General features: G+C 31.7%; 1 protein-coding gene and 1 long non-coding RNA gene across 3 annotated transcripts in view; one reads left to right on the top strand and one right to left on the bottom strand.

Moving 5' to 3' along the window:
• The window catches only part of LOC118195892 (limulus clotting factor C-like), a 249,665-nt gene that overhangs the window by 83,758 nt on the left and 142,562 nt on the right, over positions 1-23,345 (top strand). The window lies entirely within an intron of this gene.
• Positions 14,231-22,607, bottom strand: LOC146997635 (uncharacterized). 2 transcript variants are annotated; one of them, XR_015040736.1, is made up of 3 exons: positions 22,397-22,607; positions 21,276-21,377; positions 14,231-14,556 (listed from the first exon to the last, which is right to left on the bottom strand). It is a non-coding gene; the product is annotated as an uncharacterized LOC146997635 (long non-coding RNA). The 2 variants fall into 2 exon arrangements; XR_015040735.1 differs by having other exon boundaries at positions 22,426-22,606.

The raw sequence follows: 23,345 nt of genomic DNA on the forward strand, positions 1-23,345 counted from the left end.
ACATTTCTTTCAATGTAAGTTGTTAAGTTGCTTCGTTTTATGTGATAATACTTTCTCTTTAATTCTATAAACAGACACAATTTCTTGTTCAGTTACAAAGTTCCGCTGTTCAAGTCCTATAATTGCTGTGTCGAGAATACCGACTAATTTGTCAATCGAAATTTTTCGTTTTCAATAACTTCTGTGTCACTTTCTTCACTATCGGAAGCAAATTATAATGACCAGGAATTTGATTTAAATCATATCAAAGACGGAATACATCGAGATGAAATATTACATTTAGAAAGGAATTATAAGCCAAATAAAATGAAAACATCTGCCCTGAAGATAAGGATAGTGCTGACAGATCAACTTCCAATTCATTGCTCGCCGCGGCGTTCCCCCTCCCCTCCCGCCGCAGAGCAGCGTGAAATTAATAAATAATAAATTGATACAGATTTCATAATGGTTAGGTCATTTTTTGCAGCAATTCCACTTTTGTTCAATGGACTTCGAAACATACTTTCGCTTTGTAGATCCTTTACATATTAGTAAATATATATCGGAAATTCTATTTGACATAATCGAAAGTTCAAGCTTACTTTTATAAAATTGCTCTAACAGTCTGCAAAAAATAATAAGCCGGATCCAATTCGAAGATTAAGGAACAACGCAATCTGCAACATTAACTGAATTAGACAATTTTAGCTTAGCTTATACCCCCCGTTATACATTAAACGCGCATTCGTAAACGTATTTTGCGCATGCGCACACGCATATTTGCAGCCGTAAAGGTCTTACGCGCATGCGTCGTTGACGCATGCGTAGAAAGTTTGTAGCTTTGAGGTCCGGATTATAGATCATTCCGGATTATGGATGTCCGAATTAACGACTTTTGACTGTATAAGAGACATGTAAATAGTATATAAGCACACCAAATTTATATCAGTGTGCGAGTCATCGTATGTGTGAATGAATGCCTACTATAAATTAAGTATAAATCTTACTCTGAACTACTTAGTATACTTATGCACTAACTTTTGCATTTTCTTAATTTATATATTTAATTAGCATTATTACAAAATTAAATAATGTCTGTAATAATTGTAATTGAAACAATTACATTTGAAATTTCACCTCTTTCATTAACTTCATTAGCAAAGCATACAATTAAGTGTGTTAGAGCAACATTCACTTTACTATCTCATCATCAGATGGCTGCACTATGCAGGAAGTAGTCTATTCACAGTTTTGAATATGGCTTGCCTGCTAGCATGAAATTGTGGGTAATAATAATAATAAATTATAAAATTATTATAAAGTAAATAAAAATTATAAAATAATAATTAATTAGAAAGGAAAAATACTGGTTGATCGTAGATATTGCAAACTGATTTTTTAAAGTGTTTTTTGTAATTTTTGTTATTGTTTATTTTATTGCCTAAGTTCCTAATTTTTCTCTTGTGTTTTTTTTTAACTGCAATTCAACTGTAACCTGATGTAGTGATAACCATGTGCTCGACCGGCAGTGGAAATAAAGTGTGTGTTTTGTTCACGTGCTGTCTTTGATGAAATTATTATTATTCAAATGGGCTAAATAATATCTTATTTTTTTTATTTCAATCCGTGGACATGTGAGCAAACGACGTGATATGTCCAAACATATTATTTTGCATAGCACTTGTGGGAAAAGCTGATACTTTCCAGAATGAGCTGAACGCGTGTAACTATATGTGGTGACCGTTAGGACTCTCTTCTGGAACATTTCGTTCATCATGCCTGACGTACAGCCTTCCACGGTCGAGGATAAGGCCGAGGCTAACAGAGTTAGCGTAAAGATACCTCCTTTCTGGGTTGACAAACCAGAAATCTGGTTCTACCAAGTTGAAGCCCAGTTCGCCATTAGCGGAATAACCAGCGAGGAGACGAAGTTCAATTACCTCGTGGCTCAGCTCGAACCACGATTTATTGAAAATATTTGGGACATAATAAAGGATGCCGGAACCAATAAATATTCTGCTGCTAAAGCGCGTTTGATGCAGACGTTTAAAGAAAGTGAAAATCTCAAAATAAAACGTCTCCTTACGGGGTTAGAACTGGGTGATATGAAACCCAGCCAACTACTGCGCAGAATGAGATCGCTCGGTGACACGGATGATATTTCCGACAAAGCGCTACGAACTCTTTGGCTTGAAAAAATGCCCGATGCGGTGAAACATGTGCTTATTGTAAGTGATGAGAACTTGGAAAAATTAGCTACGATGGCAGACAAAATATTAGAAATGCAACCACGAGCGGTACTTGCCAGTGTTAACAAAAATACCGTTCCTGTGGACGAGCTGTTAAATAAGACTTCTGCTTTAGAACTTCAAATAGCGAATATGACTGCTCGTAACTCCTGATCACGATATCGGAGTCCCAGTGGAAATCGCAGTACGAGTCGCAACAGATCTAGGAAAAGGTTCAACCCAAATGGTAAATACTGCTATTACCACTTCAAGTTTGGCGAGAAGTGCTTCCCAGAAAAGTGTAAAGAACCTTGCAGCTGGAAACAATCGGAAAACATGAACCAGCAGTAGAATCGGCGGCAAGTCCTGCTGCAATGAGTCCCGATTGCCGCAAATTCCGATTATTTGTGAAGGACAGAAAAACGGGTTTATGGTTTTTAGTAGATAGCGGTGCTGACGTATCTCTCATTCCAGCAAATTTAAAAGCTGAAAAACCTTGCTCCTACACATTGTACGCAGCTAATGGAACTGAAATTTCAACTTTTCGATTCAAAACTTTAACTCTCGATCTAGGACTACGACGGCAGTTCCAGGGGCCTTTTGTGGTAGCCAAGGTAAGTAAAGGGATTATTGGTGCTGACTTTTTAAATAGATTTCACCTTCTGATTGATATTCACAAAAGAAAATTGATTGATGGTATTACCCGGTTATATGTCAACAGTGATATTTTGTCTATAACTGATGAGCACTGCATTAGCACTTTTGATCAGTCTTCAGAATTTTCTGATTTACTTCAATTATATCCGGATATCACAAAACCTAATATTTTGAGTACCTCTGTTAAGCATGGTGTCCAACATTACATTACTACCAAAGGACCACCTGTTCACTCTCGTGGACGACAACTAGATCCTGCAAAATGGCATTAGCCAAGCAGGAATTCCAATTTATGTTGGACAATAATATAATTCGACCATCAAAATCTCAGTGGGCTAGTCCACTGCACCTAGTTAACAAGAAAGATGCCACGCTACGTCCCTGTGGTGATTATCGGCGATTAAACGAGCAAACTATTCCTGATCGATATCCCATCCCTCGAATAGAGGATTTCAACCTGATCTTGCAAAATAAAGTTATCTTTTCTAAAATTGATCTTGTCAAGGCTTATTATCAAATACCTATCACGGAAGAAGATAAGCCCAAAACTGCCATCATTACGCCATTTGGTTTATATGAATTCAATGTTATGCGTTTTGGCCTACGAAATGCCCCATCTACATTTCAACGTTTTATAAATGAGGTTTTTCATGGCCTGAACTTTTTATTTCCATATTTAGATGATGTGCTAGTGGCTTCCTTATCAAAAGAAGAACACAAAGAGCACCTTAAGTTAGTTTTTGAGAGGCTGAATACTTATGGTCTTCGTATTAACGTAGCAAAATCCATAATGGGTGTTGACCAAATAGAATTCTTGGGATACCTCATCACAGCCAAAGGATCACAACCTCTCCCTGCGAAAGTTCAAGTGATCTTGGATTACAAGTTACCAAAAACCTTGCATGACCTACGTACATTTCTAGGCATGTTGAATTTTTACCGCAGGTATTTGAAAGATGCTGCAAAAACACAAGCACTGCTACATGAAATGTTGAAAGGTGCCAAAAAGAAAGACAGGAGGCCAGTTCCTTGGAAAGATGATGCCATTAAACAATTTGAACAATGCAAAAGAGATCTAGAATGAAAAATAGCAATAGCAAGAATGAAATGAAAAGCAAATAGCAAGAATGAAAAGCTTCTCCAAGACAGTTACGTCAGCTTCAGTACATATCTCAATTCACCACAGACATCAAGCATGTTAGTGGGAAGGATAACACTGTCGCTGATGCTTTATCAAGAATCGAAGTAGTTTCTGCCATTGATTACGAGCAAATAGCTCAGGAACAGTGTACGGATAATGAATTTAAAGAATTGTGTGCCAATAATACCTCATTGCATTTTAAGCCATATATCCTTTCGTCTGGAAAAACTTTATGGTGTGATGTGTCACAAAATAAAATTCGACCATACATCCCGCATAAGTTTCGAAGGATGATTTTCAATCAAATTCACAACTTGTCACATCCTGGCATAAAATCTACTGTCAAACAGGTAGCTGCCAGGTTTACGTGGCCAGGAATAAACAAACAAGTTAAGGAATGGGCTCAAGCATGTATAAATTGCCAAAAGGCTAAAGTGATTAGACACACTAAATCCAAATTTGCACAGTTTGAGGAACCAGATGTTAGATTTAGCGTCATACACATTGACATCGTTAGACAACTTCCACCATCAAATGGTCAAATGTATTACTTAACCTGCATTGATAGATTTACTTGTTGGATAGAAGCCATCCCTCTGCCAGATATTACTGCAGAAACAGTGAGCAAGGCCTTTTATGCAAACTGGATCTGTAGATTTGGTGTACCAAGCAAAATAATCACAGACCAAGGGAGGCAGTTTGAATCCGAATTATTTCAGAATCTGGCCATAATATGTGGAGCCAAAGTTTGTCATACAACTCCTTACCACTCCCAGAGCAATGGAAAAGTCGAACGTTTCCACAGAACACTAAAAGCAGCTATTAAAGCTCATAACAGTGTAAAATGGACTGATGTCATACCAACGGTGCTTTTGGGATCAGCGATAAGGGAGGATACAAACCACTCCATAGCACAAATGGTTTATGGGACAAACATTCGACTTCCTGGTGAGTTTTTTCATGTACCTACTTTAAAAATCGAACCTGATACCTTTGCAAGCAGTCTTCAGGGATACATGGACAGGTTGAAACCAATGAAAGTTCAGCATACAACAAAGCAGACTATCTTTGTTCATAAAGACCTCAGCTCCTGCTCTCATGTGTTCGTACGAATAGACAGAGTTAAAAAACCCCTGGAACCCCCGTACGATGGACTTTTCTTGTAGTGCAGAGACACGAGAAATATTTTGGTGTATCAATTAAGGGAAAGCAAGTCAACATCTCAATTGACAGGCTTAAGCCTGCCTACTTGTTGAGTACAAATATCAACTATGATAATACACCTGCAATGTCAGTGGGTGACAAAAATACTGAAAGCTCAAAGTCACAAATCCCTCAGGTCATAACTAATGATAATAAACAAACAATGACTAGTCGCTGTGGTAGAAAAATAAAGCTACCTGTATATGGTTCCAAGATTAAGATATGTATATATATCATTGAAAAGTAATCACTTTATTTTTTAAATCTAGAATAATATTTTGAAAATTATTTTCATGAATAGGTAAACATGTTCTCAAAGCTTAAAGTATTTTTATTACTGTACCTTATTGATATTGCATTTTATACTAGTAATATGTAAACATCTCAATGGTTAAAGTATTTTCTATTGTATGTCATTGATATTGAATTCTTTACTAGGAGATTTTTATAAACAAAGTTATTCTGATAATTTTTATTAATTTTAGTGATTTGTCATGTTTGCAAAAGTTAAACCATATAGTATTGACTTCAGAATACACTTGACAGTTCTTTTACTGGTAGCAAACAAGATGTCAAATGTTGTTCTAGTTAATGCATTTTTTTCAGTTTCTCTTAAATACTTATTGTGTGAAAAAGGGCAAGACTTTAGTTTCCTTTCATAATTTATGGTTTAATAAGTTATCGGCATATGTTCTATGTATTACAAATGAAAATTGAGCAATTTTTTTAAATAATTGATAAATTCTATATTTATCTGTTTCGATATTATATCAAAATAATAGTTTTCATCACATTATATATTAGATAATTACCATATGATAGATAAAATAGTGATGTGTATTTATCATTTGCTATATGACTGTAATTGTTATATTCTATGCCTTATGAAGTATCGTAACTTAGTGGAACTTATTTAATGGTTGGGAAGAATTAAAGACGAAAGCTGGAGGCAGTGTCTAAACATAGCTCCGAAATTTTTTAAATAACTGTTTCAGTAAATATTTTCAACTCTCTAAAAAAGTTTAATGCACCTTTCCTATGCAATGTCTCATTCATCAAATTGAAAAAGGAAACTTCGCTTCTTCGAAACTTCAGGTGTTTTGTTAGCTGTTTACTATCAACACGAGAAATCCAAAAGAGGCCCTGACACGGAATATTCAGATAAGTAACATTCTGTTCTCTATACAATATATGTTTCTCTATCACTAGAGTGCAATTAAATTATTTTATTTATTATTTTTCATAAGATTCTAGCATTATATAATAGTTAGTAATAGTAGCAAGTCATGTGGTTCTTTTCTTCGTAACTATTCCGTAGAGACGCTACATTCCTTATCAGTAGTCCGTTCTTATCAGCAATTCACAACCCTTCGGAGGCCCCCCTCTTCGTGCTTAGGAATTTCTTGAGAGGGAAAAAATGGGGGTCTCTTGACCATCGATGAGTATAGATTGTGATATTTGTAACTAAGATCCCCGACCTTTTTTTTTTTTTCAGGTATCAAACTTGGAATTATGATCAAATATAAATACAGAGTGACGGAATTTATTAAACTTATACTATAATAAATTACAACGGTTAAATTAATAAATTAATTTTATATTTAACTAATAATTAAGAAAAATAAACTGTATAATTTATTTTTGTTGATATGCTCTCACACTGTGTATGGATTTATGATTTTGTAAATTACTGTTTTTCTGAAATATACATGAATTTTTTGGAAACGGCAATAGTTAATGTTACTTTAGTTAAAATATTATGTACATCTCTGTGATGATATATGTCTTTTCTAGTTAGGTGTCAAGATAAGGGCATACACATTACCATGTAGGGATTCATTCATTTATTTATTTATTTTTTGTTATTAAACTTAGCTAAAGTTTGCTTCTTAAAGACACTAATTTTTGCAGATGAACTCCTTAACTACACTCACGGACACAATCGTATTTTAGGATATTTTCTACTTCTTTTCCTTTTTTTTCTTTAGGCCCTTTTTTTTTTCCTCTATTATTTTTGGGCCATTTATTTTAAATTTTATTTTGTCCCATCTTTTCTTTCTGGCCTTTTGAACTCGTAAAAAATGTACGAAGTTCCTTTTTACTCTCCTCAAATACGAAATTGCCCCCCCTTTCTATATACCTTTCCTTCGCACCTATGCTTGATTTTTCGCCCATCGGTGCAGAAAGACTTAGCGGGTGCAAAACAAGACATCTGTCTACTTTGTCTGTCTGTCTGTCTATCGTAACTTAGTTACTGGTGACGCGACGTTAAATACAGACTTATTCCGTGCTTTTCCCCATGATAACAGTTAAGCTGCGCATGCGCAAAAATATAGGGTTACTTTAAATGTGTCATATTTGGCGCTTTATCGCAAAGAAAATAATTTCAATTATTTAAGAAAAGGAGTAAAGCATTGCCGAGAAAATGAATGATTCGTACTAAGTTTATATGTAGATTATATAACTTTCTTTTAATTAATGTTATTTATCCTCATCTTTAGCCTTTAATCCAAAAAATTGTTTGAAAATTTCAGGCTGTTTATGTCAGAGGATATTAAATATCGTTTCGAAAAGAAAAATAGTGTAGAAAATTAACAAACTTTTGAAGATGCTTATGATTAATTTATGGTTTTTTCCTCATATAGTGATAAACTCGCATGAAAATAAAGTAAATAAAAAAAAAGAATCGTTTGCCTGAAAGAAAAAATTACTCATGTATTGAGTAGTAAACTTGGAAACCTTTTTTCAATCAAAATTTTATGTCAGTATATGTATGTTACAGTAAACCAAACAGAAAATAAACTACTTTCAGGAAGTAAATATGCATGATTTGTATGTATAGATAATAAATCAAAATATATTATATACATTTTGTATACATACATTTCTGAACACATACGTTTCTGAATGCAGTCAGAAACGTGTTTATAGAAATCAGAAGTGTGCTCTGAACACTAACATGCAGAACTCAAATACAATATTAACTTTCCTCAATAAGTTGAACTTTACATTATTTGAACTTTTTAAACACTCTGTTTAATTTCAGTTCATGAAAAACTATATTTTTCTGCACAATTAAACTTATTTTGATTGTAGATAATTTTGTAGTTTACTTTTGAGTTTTTTTCTGCAGATAAATTAATATAAGTAGCCACACATATTTCCATAAGATTTTATTCCTTATATATATATTGCATAACATCTGAAAGTACCAAGAATGATCCCTGTAAAGCAGAGTACTTTTTTAAAAATTTATAGTTTAAATTAAGGATTCCCAGCCTTTTTCTTCACTAAGCCTTTTATATTTTTCTCTATAATATATAGCATACAACATAATAACAATACAAATAATTGTGCATACATAGCTTAAAGATTATAGAACTAGACTAAGAATATGCATAAAAGATTTGGGGAAAAAAACTGGTTTTTTAAGGTTTATGCTTTATTATTATTTAATTCTTATTATTTTGAATTTTAGAGATATAAACAAGATGCAAAATAAACTTGCAAAAGATGCAAAATCACAGATTCTAATTGCCCCAAAATTCAATTTTAATAAATGTTATGGCTGCACTTGATGTATTGAAATATATATATATTTTTAATATTTGGCATAAAACTGCTTAATTCTTAAATCAGCTCATTTAGACATATTCAGCTAATTTCTTGTTTCCTGTAGAAAGTTATTGACTTGACTAAAGCTTCTCTCCAGTAGGTAACAGGAAAAAAAATTCTATAATATTGGTTTGGTAACATCTTTAATTTTGGGATATTTCTCTTGGATGATTTATAAATTACCAAACTTAGTGCACTCATATGTTTTGAATATGACTTGATTTATTTGTATATAAGGTTTTATATCATTAAAAAATTAATTATATTTTTTTATTAATACTTTTTTTTTTTTTACAGTCAGTGGGATTTTGATTGTGCTGATCAATTGTCATTGCATATTTGGATATTGAATCGTTGACCATCATAGAGCCCCTTTAAAAATTCATCAACTCAAATGAGAAACCCTAGTCTAACTAATAAATATTATTTTAAAACATTTTTAATATTAGAATTCATTTTAAAGTGCTAAAGGTTTTGCACAATATCTCTTCATAAACCATTTTTATAATACCCAGAGGCGTAGCTAGGTTTTTCAGCACCAAGGGACAGCTAAAGATCTTGCACCCCTTTCTGTGTGCCAAGAATGAAAAACATTTCATTCTAAAATTTTGTAACATCAGTTTGGTGCCCCTGGATGCTACGCCCAGGGACAGATGCACCTCCTTGCCCCACCCTAGCTACACCACTGTAATAATCTTTTGGTAATTATTTTAAGTAAGATGAGATTAGATTGGAATATGGTAAAGCGCTTAATATTTCTATTGAGAATAAAGGCATTTGTGGAAGACTTTTTAGGCAGAATGTAAAAAGGACAAAGTTGAGCCAGCCCATTTTTTTGCCAAAATATAATTAATGCTAAACCAATATTTCAAAACTTTAGCCATTCCACCATTTAAATTTATATCAGGAAATACTGCTAACGATAAAACTTAAAATAATTGCTCAAATTATTACACTTATCTCAGTATAAAATATGAAGAATGTATAATAAATTAAAAAATTTACAGGTTTGGATGTTGTATCCATCAAAGAATGAAACCAGTCTATAATGCTCATATGACAATACTAACTAATGCTTATATATTTTTAATTATATCCAAAAAGTACATTTTTTCTATGGGATATCTATGAATGTTCTGAGGCAATATCAATAATGCATGGTACACTTAGATAAGGACTGAATTCAGTTTGGGCAATTCCTAGCATTAAAATTTGTGCCTTCTGGATTGATTTTCATTCCTGAATTATGTGTGATTGATTCTTAATCCTATAATTACTGAATGACCTCTGGCATTAAATTCAGAAGCCTGTGGTTTTTCTGTCGTTGAATTTTCTTTGAATCTTCAGTTCTAGTATGGGCAGAGACCTATTGCAGTTACAGGATTTCTTCAGTTAACATATGACATCAGATATTATTTTACCTCATAGGCTGCTTTAGAAATTATTATTATATATTTCCTCTTTTTTCCCAAAGCAGATTGTAAAATGGCATATTGAAGGAGTTTTCATGATGTCTGCACGTACATAGTATGTATCTTACAGAACTCAAAACTGATTAGCCACAGGACATTAAAATTTTGTGCAGTCAAAAGTCATTAATTTGGACACCCATAATTCGGACCTCAAAGCTACAAACTTTCTTCATTTGCGTCGCGTTCACACATGCGCGTAAGACTTTTAAGGCTGCGAATATGCATGTGCGCAATACGTTTACGCTTGCCCATTGAATGTATAACTGACGGTATAAGCTAAGCTAAAATTATCTAATTCAGTTAATGTTGCAGATTGCATTGTTCCTGAATCTTTGAATTGGATACGCCTTATTATTTTTTGCAGACTGTTAGAGCAATTTTATAAAAGTAAGCTTGAACTTTCGATTACGTCAAATAGAATTTCCGATATATATTTACTAATATATAAAGGATCTACAAAGCGAAAGTATGTTTCGAAGTTCATTAAACAAAAAGTGGAATTGCTACAAAAAATGGATATAGGCATATCCTTTGTTTATCTTTAACGCTGCGGCACGCAATGAATTGGAAGTTGATCTGTCAGCACTGTCTTTATCTTCAGGGCAGATGTTTTTATTTTATTTGGCTTATAATTCCTTACTAAATGTAGTATTTCATCTCGATGTACTCCGTCTTTGATATGATATAAATCAAATTCCTCGTCATTATAATTCGCTTCCGATAAAGAAGAAAGTGATACAGAGGTTATTGGAAACAAAAAAATTTCGATTGACAAATTAGTCGGTATTCTCGACACAGCAATTATAGGACTTTAACAGCGGAACTTTGCAACTGAAGAAGAAATTATGTCTGTTTATAGAATTAAAGAGAAAGTATTATCACATAAAACGAAGCAACTTAAACAACTTACATTGAAAGAAATGTTTAATAAAGTAAACAAATAAATATTAAGTTTTTTTTTTTTTTTTTTTTTTTTTGTAAATTTTGATACCCTTTAGATCATAATTGTTCTTTATTTCATAAATTATGGTTTAATATTTTTAATTTTATAATTTCTGCATGCCATCTTACCAGATTTAAACTGATGATCTATAATCCGGAATTGCCGAAGTCCCAACGAGTCCGGATTAACGACTTTTGACTGTATATAGGACTGCTATACATACAGTTGTGTTCCTTGCTTCTATTGCAATCAGCAAAACTGAATGTGTGTATACACACACACATGCCTGTTTACCTGGCTTGAAAGTACTTCCCCAGCCTTTATTTTTGCAATCATTGGTCGTAGTCATGTACTTCTAACCACAGAAGTGTTTTAAATAAAAATTATTATGTCTTAGCAGTATTAAATTTTAAAAAATTAATATTTGTCAACTAATGAAATCTTAATAATGTCTATGTAGTTAGTCTAACAATATTTAATGTCAGTTTACTGTTGTAAATATCCAATAATATTTAATATCAGTTTATTGTTGTAAATATCTAACAATATTTAGCATCAGTTTATTGTTGCAGCAAAAAAAAATCTATAATTTAATACACCATAGAAAGAAGTCATGTGGTATCCAAATCAGATTTTTAAAAATTTGGTGACTTAAATGCTATACCATCGCATTAGTAAATATGAATCTAGTAAGTGTTTACTTAGACATTACATGCACTAATGAGATTTCCATAACAATGAATTTACTAATTTTGGTGTAAATGTACAGAAGATACACACATATTATGTACATATAATAAATAAGAATGAGGAAATACCCTCTAGTCTGGATAGCATATGGTTTTCACAAAAACTGAAGTCGTACTTTACGCTCTTGTTTTAAATATTTACGTTCTGGAAAATTTTAGGCAAATAAAATGTAAAAAATTTATTACATTTTTTATACTCTAAGACAAGATCTCTGAACTTGGTGATCCTACTTATTCAAGAAAATGCTTTTGCAACCCTGAATATATATAAATTAGGAGTATGAATTAAAATATCTGGTGGTGATAAATCATACAAAAAAAAAAAAAAAAAAAAAAAAAAGGCTTCCATAATATAAGTAAATCTAATTTTACCATGTATTAAATACAAATATTCATATTGTAGTAATATTCATATATTTAGGAGTATGAATTAAAATATCTGGTGGTGATAAATCATACAAAAAAAAAAAAAAAAAAAAAAAAAGGCTTCCATAATATAAGTAAATCTAATTTTACCATGTATTAAATACAAATATTCATATTAATGGGTTACAGCTGATTGAAAAGTAATTAAGGAGAAATAGAAAGCAATAATATTAAATGGTTTTGCAAAAATTCCTTCTGTTACGGAAAGCATAAAGTCCACAAAAAAAGGTGATCAGATTGTACATTTCGATAATATATATATTTACATTTCAAACGTTAATAAAATGGTTCAAAAATAATCTTAAAAATATGTCAATACCCTCTGTATTTTTATTTAACATCAAATTCAAGACAATGTTTATAAGATAGCTAATAAATTATATCTGTAAAAAATAAATAAAATAGAAGTTATTTGTGTGTAATACAGCCTTATTTTACATGATTTATTTGGTTTCTAAATTCTATAATTCATAGAACGTTTGCAGTGAAGTAAATGTCTTTCAAATATTAGTGATGAGATTTTAAATGCTTTATGTGCATTCCTCTTATTTCATGATACATATTTAAGCAATACTCTGACTCAGCTCACACATACTGTAATATTTCTTAGCTGATGGTAACTACAGCAGTTATAACTGACAGTAGGGAATATAAACATTATCTTTTACATAATTCACAAAAGAAAAAAAAAATCATTGGGCATTATGCTGGGAGAACTCTTTGGCGATCTTTAAATAGTGCTAAGTAATGTTGACCAATCCAACAATGTAATAAACCATCATTCAGGTAGATGGTTATCTCACTGTGTCAATAACATGCTGCCCAGATGCGATAGTGGTTAATGATGCTGATTGTCGTACCAAAGGGCCCAATTTCAAATCCCTGAAAAGGCATGAATGTTTGTATTCAACTTGAGTGCCCCTACATAGCAAGGATGCACTCAAAGTACATGGTGAACTGGTCTTGAGAGGCTGGCTCGTACTGCAACCTGGGATGATTTCCTTCAGAACTTAATTCGGGATGGAAACTTGACAGTTAGCAAGGCTCAGCAATACTTAATATGATTACTTGAATGCCAGCCTTGCTTCAACCTGTACTTGTGTCAATAAGGTGCTGACCAAACAGGCTAGTAGTTAGTGATGCTGACTGCCGTTACCAAAGGGCCCAGGTTTGAATCCTGGAGAAGGCATGGATGATTGTAAGCATAGTGTCTGTGTGGTAAGGGATCACTAAACACACAAAGCAAGCTAAAATCATCTCAAGAAGTTGGTGGTAGGGGATGAGGGGCAGGAGACCATCGGAATTCCATTTAGAGTGGAGTTTAGCAATCAGCAAGGCCCCATAATACCTACTTGAATGCAAAGGTGCCAGTCTTGCTTCAACCTGTATGAATAAGGTACAGCCTTATCTTACTTGAAAATGAATTATTTTTTTGATGAAATAGCAATAATTGTGATAAATAGTAAAGTAAACATTTTCACCTCAAACTACTGCAAGAAGCCATCAAAATAAATTACTAGTCCAAGCAATTGATTCAATAAGCTACAGAATAGTCTTAAGTGATAAAAATACTGTACATATTTTTTTTATTAATACTACATATTAAGCTTTTGTGATAAGTTATGTATGGTAGTAAATGAAGAAATCAAGACTAGAATCTCATGCACATTTCATATATTCAGTTTTTTCAATATTTCTAGGGTACTGATAAAATTAAATTTATAATATTTGTCTAAGTTTCTGAAAGTACTGTGAACACAGAGAAAATTTTACAGTATATTAAATGAGGTGCATATATGAATTAAGCAGTTCAAATATTCACTTTTGGAATAATTTATTAATGAAATATTACAGATGATGTAATATATACAATAATATAATTAGATACTAATTATCATGACATATGAAAACTGGCAACACGTTCTGAAGAATAGTCTTGTATATATGCTGAAGAGAGCAGTCACTTGGTGAGGTATTGAGATCAGAGGCACATTTTATTAATCTCTTGAAAGTCATATTTAAACTTCAGTTGTTCCAGCTGAGGTCAAGGATATATGAACTGTTTTACAAAACGAGTACTTCTTAAATGCTTTTCTAGATCCGATTCTGTTTTTACATAAAACTTGCATATAGTTGTTCAGACCTAAAATATAAAGGGTGAAAAAGGAAGTATGTAAATAACTGATAGGAGCAGATAAGTAATAATTAAAGATACCTATAGATGTAATGCATAAAATTAACATAAAAAACACTAAACTCAAATATCATATAATAAAATCAAACTTGCCAATGAAGTAAAGCTACTAATTTTCATTTAATGATTTAAATTTACCTTCTATTTAATAAAGAGTTTGTATATTTTAAAATTAAGGGGGAAAAAAAACTATTTTCATACTATTTCACATGTTTAGCAGCATAAGGATGTTCTTCATGACTGATAGCAAAATTATCACCAATGATCTCAGATTCGATGATTTGTTTTTCTTCGTGAGTTGGTTTAGACAATTTATTAATTTTTTTATTCTTTATTTTCTTTGTACGAAAAAATGACCTCTGGGATAAAATTTTCCTTTTCTTCTCGTGATCCGTAGATAAATGGCAACTTTCAGATTGTAATGTCAGAAATTCACTTATATTTTTTAACATTGAATTTACCTCCCCAATGACTTCCCTTTTTCTGTGAGAATTTAAATTACATATTTGTTGTTTAATTTTTTCCAACATCAGCTCTGTCTCACTTATATCTGTTTCAGGATTATGAGATTTTAATGAATTAAATATTCCGGCTGTATATAACTCATTTGCATTTTTATTTGAAAATGGCAATATATTTTCATTTGAAGATGGCATTTCTACTGTATTATTATTTGAATGTAGTAAATCACTTTTTGAACCAATTTTCCGCACAACCAAATGAATATGTTTGCATATAACATTCCGTATCAAAAAGTCTAAACAAGAACAATTTACAGCATGAATGCATACGTTGCATAAAATACATTTTATGTGACACTCGCAAGTAAAGTCATTAATGCTAACTATATAATTGTGTTCTGATTTTGAACTTTTAACAGAATATAATGATTTATCTTCTATTTCTTTCACAGAATTGAAATTCATATCAAGACTATTCTTATGCCGATTAGAAATACATTTAATTTTATTTGAAATTTTTCCTCTTTCTAATTTTGTCAATCTAGCAATTGCTTTAGTTTTCACATATTCAAAAATTTGGTAAAGACAACTATCTAGGCGGTGATTTACTTTAGCTTTGAGGAAGTTGTATTTAAAATCTCTATGAAATGCTTCAATATGCATATTTGTATTAATGCCTGCATTTAGTCTGTAACAGGCAGCAATTTCTGTCAAACAGTGACTGTACGTACTTAAAAAATATTTGCCAAATAATGATACATTGTCATCTGAATCAAACATACATGATAAATGCTTAAAAATTATCTGAAATTTTCTTTCATCTTTTTCACGAAGTAAAACTATAACAGATTTATGCACTTGACATGCAAGTTCCTTATCTTTGATTAATGCTTGTATTTTTACTCGGATTGCTTTTTCTACATGCCATGCACAAAGCAGTTTCTTTGGTCCTGCACCAAAAATGTCTACCCATGCATTCGAATGCAGGAGCGTCATCTGACATAAAAATTTTAGGGGTAAAATTTTCCAAAATTTTTCCTTTAATAAGTGAAAAAAAAATCTTTAGCACTGATTTATCTTCTCGATTGCAAATACAAAAGGCTACTGGGAAACCCTCATCATATTCATCTACAACTAATAATGTTATTAAATTAAATTTATATTTATTAGTACCATGTGTTGAATCAACACACACAATACGTTTTCCAAAAGTTTTTAACATTGCTAGCTGAATTGGATGTTGCAAAGCAAAAAAAACATCATCTGTATTTAAATCTTTGAATTTCCCTGTTGCTTCAGTACCTTGAAACTTGTAACCTAGAACAGGGTTACTCATTTCATCATTTGACAACTCATTCAAAAGAAGGGCAACACTAGTTGCATCATTTTCATGCCTTTTAAAATCACAAAGTTTCATTGCACTTTGAATATTATATATATCCTGTCTGTTAACTAAATGAAATCTACTAGGCTTAAGAGATGTTAGTAATTTATCTTGAATGCCTTTAAGAATTTCATCAATACTAACTTTTTGTTCCAGTTTTGATGCTATCATTTGTTTTTCATTTTTTGTTAAGTATAACAAACCTATATTTTGTTGGTGACCATAATGTTGTGGGAAAAGCTCAACAGATAAGATTCCATCATTTTTTAAAGTTACTGTCATTGTACAAGTACAAGAGAACCCAATTTTCTTTGACTTTGCATTCATTCTAATATTTTCACTTTTTACAGTGTGGAAACCACTACGGTGACAATAAAAATACTGTTTGTGCTCATTATCAATACACTCTTTTTCACCATTTTTTTTAACAAAATTTATATCTTCTAGAGCTTCATAACTGTTTTTCCAATCCTTAAATTCTTCCACTGTTTGGAATTTCAGAACTTGTTTTGAAAATAAAATGCCATGGCAAATTGTTAAATGTTGACGCAAAGCTTTAGCAAACCGAAAAGACTGTTCACAATTCTGTTCAAAGCAAATGAAGCTTGTTTTTGAAGTACCTAGAGGGGAAAAAAAAATGAAGGAGGGGTAAATATTAATTTTAACCCTTTAATTATGAGTAAAATTATATGCGACCATACCAGCAAATGCAAACATTTGTGAAAATTAAGATTTTGCAAAATTTCTTTATTCATATTACATTTAGCTTTAGAGAGGTTGGAAGTGTAACCAGCAACTTTATTTAAATTCTTAGGAGTCAGATTCAGGAGATGCATTTTATCCCTGACACACATCAGCTTGATGGCTATAAATATATCAGCAGAGAGTTGCGGTCAAACAGAACGCCCTCTCTCACCAAGATTCCCCTCATTTTATAATTCCACCAACTCATACCCCGATGCCCTCATTCTATTTCGCCCTGTTTTTAGCATTATATGAATTTTCATCAGCTATACTTTTAAGTATATTTAAGTTTTGTAATGTAAAAAGAACTCCTCCCCCTACGATCAGAGCTAAAATTGGGCCGGAGCCCACCGGTACTTCTTATTTTTTGTAAAAAATCATAATTCTAGCCGGAGTGCATGGAAGCCCTAAATAAGAAGGCTGCTGCACTTCTTTTATGTAACTGAATAACAATTTCCGTAGAAATTTTATTTCGAAAATTTTAATTTTAGCATTAAAATTATATTAAAAAATCCCTTATTAAATTTAATTTATCTCTTTACATTTAATTTTAATTATTTAATTACTGCAATAAATAATAATTATATAGCAAAATCTGCTCATCCCATGAATTCCGCGGACATGTGTTTTTCTTCCTTTATTGAGGAGTGCATCCCATTTTTTCCCTGTTTAACCATTGAAATAAATTATATATAGTATTAAATGTTTAGTTTACGTTTTGGCAACAGATATTGTTAGTTGTCCACTAAATTACGGCATTTGAAAGGCACGTGGTATTACTGCTCAAACTTCACTTTTTGCCGCTTTTTCTTACAGAAATGGCAGCTAGAAAACGTTCAGCGATTATCTTGATTATTTAATTAGATTATTGAATTATTAATTAGATTTATTGATTAGATTAATAATAAGATTTATTGAATCTGGTGCAAAGACTGTGAAGTTGGACTTTGCTTTGAACCCTGTTTTGAACTCTATCATACAGTCAAAAGTAGTTAAGCCGGACTCGTCGGGACTTCAGCGATTCCGGATTATAGATCATCAGTTTAAATCTGGTAAGATGGCATGCAGAAATTATAAAATTAAAAATATGAAACCGTAATTTATGAAATAAAGAACAATTATGATCTAAAGGGTATCAAAATTTACAAAAAAAAAAAAAAAAAAGCTTAATATTTGTTTACTTTATTAAACATTTCTTTCAATGTAAGTTGTTTAAGTTGCTTCGTTTTTTATGTGATAATACATTCTCTTTAATTCTTTAAACAGACATAATTTCTGTTCAGTTACAAAGTTCCGCTGTTCAAGTTGATTTCGGAATGATTAGAGAATCAAAGGATATGCCTTTACCCATTTTTTGCAGCAATTCATGTTTTTGTTTGATGGACATCGAAACATGCTTTCGCTTTGTAGATTATTTGATAGCTCCAGAATCGGAAATTCTTTTTGACATAATCAAAAGTTCAAGCTTACTCTTATAAAATTGCTCTAACAGTCTGCAAAACATAAGACGGTTCCAATTAGAAGATTAAGTAACAAAATCTGCAACATTAACTGAAATAGATAATTAGATAATTTTAGCTTAGCTTATACCATCCGTTATACATTAAATGTGCATGTGTAAACGTATTATGCATATGCGTATGCGTAAATGTATTATGCGCATGCGTTAATGCATGTGCAGAATGTTTATAGCTTTGAGGTCCGGATTATAGATCATTCTGGATTAAAGACTTTTGACTGTATATAGATTTAAAATAGATACATATATATAAAAAACCCACAAATTTTGAAGCGATTTCGGTCCACAAATTGAGCGGTCAGATGGTTAATGAGTTTAAAAGTCATTTTATTTATTTATTTACTCTTGTTCCTCTTTGCTGGAGATCTTCTATAGGGCTTTAGCACTTCTAATTTTAGAAATTAAACCCTGCCCAATGTTCCTTTGCAAAATGTGGAAATAAAATGCATATCCTTTTTATCTTTCAACTTAAGAGCCAAAATTTTTGCATTTTCTTCAGCTTAAATTATTTGACAGCATTTAAGTGTTATAAATTTTGGAAAATGCTTTCGGTTTTTCTTGACTTTTTTTCTTTTAGTTTTCCCCATAATCCAATGCCATTTTCAACCAAATAGGCTGCCAATTTTCGGCTGCTGTACCAATTATCAGTACATAGGGGGTGGTTTTTCTTCCGATAATTTTCTATGAGCTGTGCCTGTGATGCCAAGTGGCAAGCATTATAGTGCCTGCAATGCCAAGTGTTTCATCTTGTGGTATATCTTTGATGCAACCAACGTAAACTAAAATTTTCAAAATAATTCTTGTTTCATAATCACACAACAAAAACAGTTTTAGTCAAAATTGATGTCACTTTGAAGGAATATATTGTTTGAATGATAACCTGCCTTTAATAACACAAAAGACTTATCACTACATATTTTTTGAAATGGTGAAAAATATGTAAAAAATTTGGCATTTAAATTTTGAAACACATCTTGAATTTTCCACGGCCTATGGAGTTTTCTGGTTGTTTATAATTATCCGCAAATTTTTGTGTATCTGTTGCGAGTCATATATTTGCTATAAAAAAAAATCTGTTCATTTCATTGTATTTTTCGACCAGCACTCAGATATGGTACTCTTCTTCACTTGAGGCATCAACAAACTTAATGCTAAAAATGAGTAAGCCCCATCAATCATTGTGTTTACCTACCATTTTGTTTTGAGCCTTGTTACAGCATTCTGGTCTCTTGAACAAAATGCACAATATCTATTGGTTTCATTTGCAATTATTTGTACTAGGCCAGCATCAAAATATTTTGTGAAATAATCGTATTCCTCAGCATCGTCAGCCACATCAAACATATCACTAACTCCCGCACCTACACTGTCAAATTTATATGTTTCCGGTTGAAATTCGTCACAGTATCTTCAATGAAAACTTACATTATCCTGGCCACTACTATCACTGGATTCGATTACATTTTTCATCTATGTCGCTATTTCCTATATTTTCCTCGCCACTTTCAAAATCATTAGATAATAAGCTTCCAGTAGTACTAGTACAATTGATATCTTTGTCATTATTATCTTTAACTGCAAATATTACCTGTTTGTTTGCAGACGTTGATGGTTGATCCATGAGAGTTATATAAAACCACTATTCCTGAAGACAAAAACACACACACAATCTTGATGCAGCAACCTTGTTAGAACATACAAAATCTTGAAAATTTACTATTGGGGTTTACATAGCCCAGCCCCACTTACACGAGGTGTCGATGGATATAATAAACCAACCAAACTTATTTCAAAAGAATAAAAATGCACATAAATCTCAGAGCAGCAACCTTATTATAGTTCGACGGCCTCATCCATGACCCTGAGGGCAAGCCCACACGTGCCATTCGGATCAAATTATTCTCAAAATAAGGTTGAAGGATTGAGACTTTTCTTTGAGCATATAAATTCTCTCTTTGGAGAAACGACTTTCACACGACCTTTCATGTCACAGCAAGTAATAACTTTTGGATGAGTCTGTGTTTTGGCAGAATGCAGCCATGGTTGTGTTTGATACGGAAGAACTCTAGAACTGTTACAAAATGTATTATTGGACAGAGCCCAGCCATACTTATGCGAGATGTTGATGGACATAAACCACTGGATGCCCTGACAGGATTCCATTTTTTATATTGCTGATGATACAAAAATGCAAAGAGATAGAATGTTTACATTGTATTATTTATTAAAAATAATCAGAAAGCAAAACAAAATTGACGATTTTTCGGTTACGATCATATAATTAGTTATATATTATGTTATAATTAGCCCTTTTTTTAGTTAAATTGGTATTGATAAATATGAATAATAAATTATTGTTGTTTTATAATCACTTATTAATGACAAAATGTCACACAAACGCTTTAAAACTGTAAATGTTTATATATGATTGCTGGAATGTGCGGCAGACTAGATAAATTGCTTATATATGACCACCATAGTTAAAGGGTTAAATGGAAAATTTATATTTGTAAAACAAACAAACATATAATGTTTTTAGAATCTAAACAACATTACTTACATGATGGATTTCTTGTAAAATGAATACTCCTTAAATGTCTTCCTAAATTTGATTTTGATGAAAATGCCTTTTCACAGAACTGGCATGTATGAGGAGCCATACCTAAAGTAAAACAGGTAGAAATGACAAAACATGTTAACAAAAAACAGAAGCTACAAGTCAATAAATGCAAAACTATAATTTAAGATAACAGGAGACATAAATCTCTATTTATAACTGGTATTCAACACATTAAATTGAAAAATGAAATAAAAACTATCAAAACTTAAAGCCCTGCACACAAACATAATATTCATGACTCATAAGATATCTATTAAATACGTAAAAAAAAATTCTAAGACTGAACAAATTCAAAAACTACATTTCAAAAAGAGAGATCAGAAAATTTCTAAAAATATTAATAAGGTATTTCATATTTAATCTCCCTATACACTATTTTCATAACGTGCCCATTAAAGTAATAAAAAAAAGCAACAAAGATAAAAAATATATTTTAATATATATATATATATTATATATATAGTGCATGGACTTTAAATCTAATAGTAAATTATTTGTATACTTAATTCTTTTAGAGGGCCAATGAATTCAAAATCAGATATATATTTTTAATGGATAAATTTATCCCAAAATGTACAATTTCACAATTTTAATACTTCTAATATAAAAAATTAAAGACAATTTTTCATATATAAAAATAAAATAATTTGATTATAAATAAAGTAATTACTGATCTAAATGCAACTTAAATCCAAAAATTTGCAGATGTAATCCTCATTCATAAATTTTATCAAACACATCCTTAAATTAAAATATTAAACATCTGAAATTTATCTAAATTAACCAATTTAGGTTCATAATCACTGAGCATACATCAAAAGACCCAAGCATACATACTCAATAAGCATACATCAACATATACATTGACACAATAAAGTGTGTATTTAAAAATTAAATGAGCTTACATAAAACAAAATTCATCTACCTAGATTTACAACTATCAGAAAACAGCTACAATTGTTGACGAAAAACAGTGTACAGATTTATTCTTTATCAACCTTAGGTCGAAAACAATTGCAAACATCAATAAAAAGAAATTGAAAGCAAATGCATAAATTTACCATAAACAGAAGAAATTAAGTAAACGTACTGCCTTTTTCAATAAAATGTGTTGAGATAATCTTCAATTACCCCTGGAAGATTTCACAGATAGCCTTTTTCAAAATCGAACCTCCGTATTTTCTGGCGGGAAAATGAAACTCCTTTGGCGCAATCTATGGCGAAATTTCAGACAGGGGGAAGGCAAGGATCAAGTCTGTTATTAATGTGACCGGTTACTGGTGAGGGAATGATGTTAGAGCAACATTCACTTTACTATCTCACCACCAGATGGCTGCACTATGCAGGAAGCAGTCTTCACAGTTTTGAATATGGCTTGCCTGCTAGCATGAAATTGTGGGAAATAATAATAATAAATTATAAAATAATGATTAGTTAGAGAGGAAAAATACTGGTTGATCGTAGATATTGCAAACTGATTTTTTAAAGTGTTTTTGTAATTTTTGTTATTGTTTATTTGATTGCCTAAGTTCCTAATTTTTCTCTTGTGTTTTTTTTTTTTTTTAACTGCAATTCAACTGAAACCTGATGTACTGATAACCATGTGCTCAACCGGAAATAAAGTGTGCTTTCGAACTCGTATAAAATATACGAAGTTCCTTTTTACTCTCCTCTGAAATACGAAATTGCCCCCCTTTCTATATACCTTTCCTTCGCACCTATGCTTGATTTTTCGATTCAAGTGGGCTAAGTAATATGTTATTTTTTTTTTATTCTCAATCCGTGGACATGTGAGCAAACGACGTGATATGCCCAAACATATTATTTTGCATAGCACTTGTGGGAAAAGCTGATACTTTACAGAATGAGCTGAACGCGTGTAACTATAAGTGCTTCACAGTATTAAAACTGTAACTCAGACATTTACTTACATCTTAACATTCCACTTCTAGAAACAAAGGTTAAAATTTTTCAGCTGACATTCACTGTGCCAATGCCTGAAATTAAAAT

The sequence above is a fragment of the Stegodyphus dumicola genome, chromosome 4, assembly GCF_044657685.1.
Source record: "Stegodyphus dumicola isolate Sdum_Otavi_A_Nest chromosome 4, ASM4465768v1".
Classification (NCBI taxonomy): domain Eukaryota; kingdom Metazoa; phylum Arthropoda; class Arachnida; order Araneae; family Eresidae; genus Stegodyphus; species Stegodyphus dumicola.